Source organism: Anoplophora glabripennis, unplaced genomic scaffold (assembly GCF_000390285.2).
Source record: "Anoplophora glabripennis isolate ALB-LARVAE unplaced genomic scaffold, Agla_2.0 scaffold157, whole genome shotgun sequence".
In the NCBI taxonomy this organism is placed as follows: Eukaryota; Metazoa; Arthropoda; class Insecta; order Coleoptera; family Cerambycidae; genus Anoplophora; species Anoplophora glabripennis.
In genome coordinates this window covers 548,198-555,363 of record NW_019416263.1, presented here as the reverse complement: position 1 = coordinate 555,363, position 7,166 = coordinate 548,198, and the positions used below count along the sequence as shown (strand labels likewise).

General features: G+C 32.6%; 1 non-coding gene across 1 annotated transcript; it reads right to left on the bottom strand.

Moving 5' to 3' along the window:
* Window positions 1-1,144: 1,144 nt before the first annotated feature.
* On the bottom strand, window positions 1,145-1,217 carry Trnar-ucg. Its single transcript has one exon. It is a non-coding gene; the product is annotated as a tRNA-Arg (tRNA).
* Window positions 1,218-7,166: the final 5,949 nt, after the last annotated feature.

The window sequence follows — 7,166 nt, the reverse complement described above, 5'->3', positions numbered from 1 at the left end:
TATACAGGGCTGGAAAATCCACATGGTCCATCTGCCTTTACATGAGAGCGACAAAGTAAAGTAAATAAATACGTGCGATAGACAAGGATGGCTATAGTAAAGACGTTTCATAATCTGAATAGTCATCGCCCGTTTCGGGTTAGAAGTAGGAGTGACTATTCAGATTATGAAACGTCTTCAATGTAACCATCCTTGTCTATCGCACGGATTTCTATGACTTACTTTATCGCTCTCACGTAACGGCCGATGTACCATGGGGACTTTCCGAACCTATATACAAAGTTGCACCCCTTAGGAGTTATTAGCCCTCAAAGTGGGGCCCTAAATTAAAAAAAAATTATCTGCAACTCTTTACCATAGAAGAGCCAAATTTGGTACACGATTTAGATTTATTACTGGTCTTCTTTGACTATGATTTAAAGTTAATTGGAGCATTACAAGGTGTTCATTCGGTATGACTCACCCCTAAAAATCGAACCTTTTTTTTTATTGACCGAATTGAAAAATAGTAATATTAATTCATCAGCAGAATTTAATTTAAAATTTTTTTTTACTCTAGTTAAATTTTAAAAAAATTTATGGTTTTCAAAAAAAATCGTATTAACTAAAATAAGATTTTAACGGTGTTAATATACCTAATGCATTTATGAAATGAGAGTTATAGTGAATTACTTATATTTATATTATTGTGTTATAGGCATTTAGATATTTTCCATTTGTACAGTATGGAAGATTTGTTGTATAAAGAACAGTATCCTAATCTGTATATAGGTATAACAGCAAGCTATAGTAACAGAATTATTCGTTTCCATAATGATTATATAAAACGCTTTTTATAACGATATTACTTGATAAGATGATTCGCGCAAAATCGAGTGCAAAATTCGTTGCTTTACTATTTTAAGTAAGTGAGTCACAAACTTGATACTCTCGATTTTATCTCTAAGTGATAATATTCCCATTCCTAGAGAGAAAGAAACTTAATGCGGATGTACTTTTTCCAGTCGCGTCGAGAAACGGTATTCTATAAAAAGTACTTGGTATTTACACAGTTGTGTCATCTACGCTGTTTTTATTAAAAAATATATTTAAATATACATGATATTACATTTACATATGTTATTATGAAATAAAAAAATCAAATCGACCGTGACAGGACTCGAACCTGCAATCTTCGGATTCGAAGTCCGACGCCTTATCCATTAGGCCACACGGTCGTTGAAGTAACCCTTAAAGCGTCGTCATAAAAAGAGTCGATTTCACCCCCTGGGGGGTGTATCTCATCAAGAGTTCTATACTCGCTAGTAGAACATCTAGTACTAATTAGTACTAATATAAGTTCTATGATAATGTATTCATCTATTTTATACTCTATATGAGTTAATTCTTCTAATGAAAACTAAACTATAAAATATGCATTAGCAATACACATTTTATATCCAATGTTCACCTTCTTATCTGTCACATATAGTATACAATGTTCTTATAATGGGATTTAGAATTCTAATACAGAATTTCTTTCAGCTTACGACTGTACAGAGCGGTCTGAAATTTATGTAAGAAACTTCGAAGCCAGTTAGATCTATTTAAAATCGTAGGTGTTTGCCTTATAAACATAGATCTGGACTCTGGAATGACCTTGAGATACAGAGTATTGAAGTAAAATTGATTTTTTGTTTATATCTCCAGAATCTATTAACCGGTCTCAATACAATTTGGTACATATACTTAATGTAAGATAGTAGACCTTGCATTCCCTAAAATATGAGCTCTAAAGGTTCAGCCAGTGGTGTACAAGTGGACAGGGGCATTCCATTTTTTTATTAAAACAAACCTACGCCACTGCATTTTTCACAAATTGTTTTAATGCACAAAATACGTAGTAAAAAAGGTATCTTGAACTTTTTAAAAATTTCAGCACCCTTTGTCATTAAAACGAGGCTGTTTCAGATCTGTGTTTATAAGGCAAACACTTACTGTTTTAAAGAGATCTATCCACCCTGTACGTAAGTACCTAATCAATGTAAGTGGTCCACTTTTACGGAATGTGTTTATCGTTTACAACAAAAATGATAAGCCAGAAGCAGGCAAAATCGGACAATTTGTAAGAGCTGGACCGGCGATAGATAGGCGTTCATCCTTACATGAATTCGCTGGCCTAATTTAAATGTGAATGAAGATAGCCACAATGGGCTGTATAAACGACACCTAGCGCGGGCGGATTACAACGGCCGCCTTTGTGGACGTCTCAATCTGCAGCAGGAGTGTGGAAGTGTGCCTGGTTACACGGAGATACACATCTGAATTCGAAAGAGTGACAGTTTAACCAGGGATGGAAATGATATGGAAATTACCACGACGAGAAGTGCATAGGATACCAAGCTACAGTCGTAGCAGGAAAACTATAGGGGAGAATCGGAAATGTGATACTGTTGATGATACAGGGTGTTACGGGAGATTGTAACATAGATAATAAGTTTTGTTAGTTGTAGAACAATTGTTTGGGCTTTGGGTTATAAGTAAAGTGTTTCGAAGTATGTTTATAATTGGAGGATATCGATAGAATAAATGGGAAAGAAATTAATTTTGAAATAAAAAATCTTGATCTGTTTCACTTCAATCTAATTTGAGTACATTTGATTGCAGATTAATCAGTTCCATTTCATGAAATTTCATAATTCAAAGATTTTATTTCAGAAAATGTCAGTTGCCTATTTTCAGAAAGCATATAATATTTAGAAAATATTACTGGTGTTTCATTGTATTTTATAATTTCAGCTTTAGGCCATTTTGATGTCTGTTGATCTAATCTGTAAAACCTAATCTGATTTAAACTATGCGAGCTGAAAGATTAAATTGTATTTTAAAAGTCGGAATAATTTAAATCACATTCTGAAAGACCAATGACAACTAAAAAACAATTTAGACTCTTACATTTCCTGAAATAAATCTCCCTGACATGAATACCTTTGTTCTGATAGATAATTTTCCTAAATATATAGAATATTTGTTAGGTGCGTTTCATAACTTCAAGAGCTTATTCTTTGTTTCACTTTAGACAAAAAAAATACTGATTTTCGAGGTTTATTGTGTTTAAATTAAAAAAATATGTTTATTCGAATATATCTGAATATGTTCAATGTAGGCATATGAAATACTGGCTAATTTATTTATCTAATTTAAATTTTCTGAAATGGTATAGAAATATGACAATCAGTGACGGAGATACTGAAGTATATTGTCATTAGGAATCTTTGAATTTCGACTCAACTGGTAGTTTGGATTTTTTATTCAATTGTGTGTCAGACCTATTTTAAATTCAATAAACGAAATTCGTATTGGCGAATAAAATGGAACCACTGAGAAATTAAAAATAAAATTAGAAACTAAGGGCAGCTATTCAACTTTCAAAGTACACTGCGGTATAACAATTACTGTTTTTTTCCTAACAGTGCCTTCCACTATCTCCGTTATTACAGTCAGTACAATATTTGATGGGACAGAATTCAAAGAAATGAATAAGCCAATAGAGTTCTGTTATCGGAACTACTATAACAATTTAATTTAACACCTCCACTGATTTGTTTTAATAAGAAATTACACTGAACAGGACGATACACTTACGAAGAAACACGCCTTCGTAACTACAGAATACAGTATGCATTGCAAGAGGCTACGGTGAATCGCACGCCGCCAATGGCTTTCTGCTTCGGGTGTCGAATGCGATTAATTCCAGGAGAGGGACTCAGGGGTCTTCTTGGAATTCTATCTCGACAAATATCGTACGGACTGTCGTTAACAGAATTATGGACCGATCCAGTCAAGAATTAGACATCTTTTTTTAGTGGCTAAAAATTATTTCTTGACATAGAAAACATCCTGCATTTTGCAACAAATCAATTCGCTTCTCTCGGCATAAGTGCATTAATCGAAATAGGTCGACAACGCTTACGTTGTTCCTGGAATGATCTTCGAATCGTTTTTCTTTTATGTGCTTTATTTGCGTCTCTCTTTAGATTCCAGCCATAGTCTACTACCATATTCTTCCTCCAAACACCTTGATATCTTTGTTCAAATTCATTCAGGTCCTGGTGCATTCTTTCTCCTTATTCTTCACTAGAAGCTTCCAGATTTTCCCAAGAAAATGAAGTTTCAAACAAAATTACCGACAGAAAGGCAGGTAGAAAGGTAGGACGTCAGGGAGACGGACAGAAGAGAAAATATAGGCGGGCGATAAATACAGACTAACACGCAAACAAACAGGTGTACAGGTAAAAAGGCAGACAGATAAACAGACAAAAGTAGGCAGGTGAACATTCGTAAAAAATATTTCCAATTTTTTTCACCTCCTATTCTTAGTTTAACCTTCAAACGACCTTGAACAAGAGGCGATAGAGGTCAACCGACATCGTATTCAGACTCAGTGACACAAAGAACCTATGTGCGAAATTTTTTCAGATTTTTTTCAACCACCTTTTCTTAGTTTGACGTTTAAATGACCTTGAAACAGACGTGATGGAGCTTAATCGATCTCAGCATCAGATACAGCGACCCCAAAAATTGCTGGGTATCTAGGTAGAGTCCGGTGATTTTTTTCAAACTAAATGTTGACCTGTGTTATTAATCAAACATTCGTAGAACCATGCGCAAATAAATTAATGTTTGCTAACATTCGAATTTGTTCCCTGATATTTTAATAATCAGTCGCTTGCGCTTGACGTTTCTTCTAGTTGTAACAATCTCTTAAGAAACAATTAACAGGAAGAATTATTACTATCTGTATCGAATTTTGCGTACGCTGAACGATAGTTCATGTACTTATAGGAGAAATGGAGACAATTTTGAATAATAATGCATCAAGTGTCAAATTCGTCTTCTCAATCAACACTTGTACTGAAGATAAAAACATTTACACTCTTAATATTAAAATTGCTTTATATTTTATATAAAAAATCTTTTTTTTACTGACGTCTCGCGTTTTTGTGACGTAAAATGAAATTTTTAAAGTTTCTAAACACATGTATTTTTCATGATTATGCACATCTTTTCTTTATCTTGTTTTAAACAAGAACACAATTATTGATTACTGGAAAAGACAAAAAGATCTTAATTTATTTAAAAAATATTCATTTTTATAGTGTTTTATTTGGATGCATACAAACAGCTGTTAAATTCCACTTTAAGTACATATTAATTTTTTAATCTTATATTAAGTATATTAACTAAAAACAGACAAGAGCAAATATCATCTTCAATATATCATATAAAGCGAGTTTAGCATTTTCTCTTATATAATTGGGGAATGAAATATATTTGAAAAAAAATTCATTTCAAAATTACGATTTATTGCCACTAATTCGCATTATGATATTTGATTTGCTCACGTAATCATTTGGGAGAAGTTCCTTTTATAAATTTATCTTTTTCTTCCGCGGACGTTAATTAATTACCCAACTTTATTACCGCACAAAGGCCTAAAGACCTATAAATAACGAAAATAATACATTATACAGAACAGAACGCATTACGGCGAAACTTCCACAAGCGGGAAAGAACACAAAAGGGCTGAAAGAAACATGTCCTTATGTCGTGCCAACAAATATCATTTATAACACGAATTGGGACTGAAATAGCAAACAAGAATATCAATAATAATATTGGCAACAAAGCGGCTTTATATCTCAGAACAAGTTATGATTAATGGCACGACATAACCTCACAACAAACGGCTAATGTTTCCGGTAACTCAGGAAGTTTCCTAAATGGCCAGCGAGCGATCGCAGCGCCACCCTGTTCCGGTGGATATTAGCGGTATTACGAAAGGGCGGGCCCTAGGGCCATTTGTCTGGCCGGCTGGATGTGTATTCTTTTTGTGTAAAAATGACCCCAGATCCGATATTCGGATAAGAATTGTTGTGGACTTATGAATCGGTAAATGGACTTTTGCATTGTTCGCGATGATTCTCCACGCTGTTGACTGCAATAAAAAATGATAGCGTTTTATTTCACAAATTAGGTCTTTAATCTTGTTCAAGAAAGTAAGCAACTGGGATATTTCCTTACATATTGTATCACACCTAAAGATGTAATCTTTCTTGATACATTTATTTACATCAGAAATTGAAAAAAATAATTTAGTTGATATTGACTAATAATTTTTGCCTTCTATCTAGAAAAAAAAGTTGGGTAAGAAGCAAGTTTTAGGAAATTTTCTTGTGATCTCAAAGGAATATATAAAATATGTCTATTTTTAATGGAACACGCCGTATATTTATCACTTTTTGTAATCCTCTCATTTTTATGACTACTTGATTTTATGAATTACATTACATAGGCATATGTCGTTATATGTCGTTGTTTGCTCTGAATTTTACATAATATTTTGTTTTTTTATGTTGCAGGTATATTTTTACATTTCAAATGGATATCCATATATTTAGCCTTCATAAAACATTCTTTTCGGTTATCCACTGGATATTGGATATAAATAAATCCATAAGACATCCTCTTTTGTAGTTTTGTTTTGACGGACATCCTTATTAGCTATATAATTTCATTAACAGAGTATTATTCCCATTATGGACATTCATAAGATATTTTTCTCTCAAATGGATATACAGAAATTTAACCATAAAACCATAAAACATCCCATTTTATTATACAAAAATAACAAATCAATAGGGCAAAAACATTTTAATTTATATCTTCCAAACGTGTCATTTGTGTGTTTATATAATTCTTTGAAATCGCAAAGCTTTAGGGTTTACCATTTTTTAGATTGGAAGGTATAAGAGATAAGGGTATGTTGTTATGTGAATAATATACTTATTCTAAATTATGGCGAAGGTGCTGCTTTAAAAATAACAAAATCACAACATTGTTTATTTGTTTGTTCCATTCCAACAGGATTTAACATCCTTTCACTTTTTTAACAAAGCCTTCATCAGCATATAAGTTTTTTTAAATTGGTAAGGAAGTAAATTTTAAAGTGTACTACAAGAAATATGCAACATGTGGAAACAATTTTTGAGATAATTAAAAGAAACATATTGGCAACTGTTTCTACATCTTTGACTACTCAAAATTTGATTTTAACATGTCATTCAGCTGAAAATTGAAAAAATAATATATGTAAGGATATGATAGAATATCAATAACGTTATTTA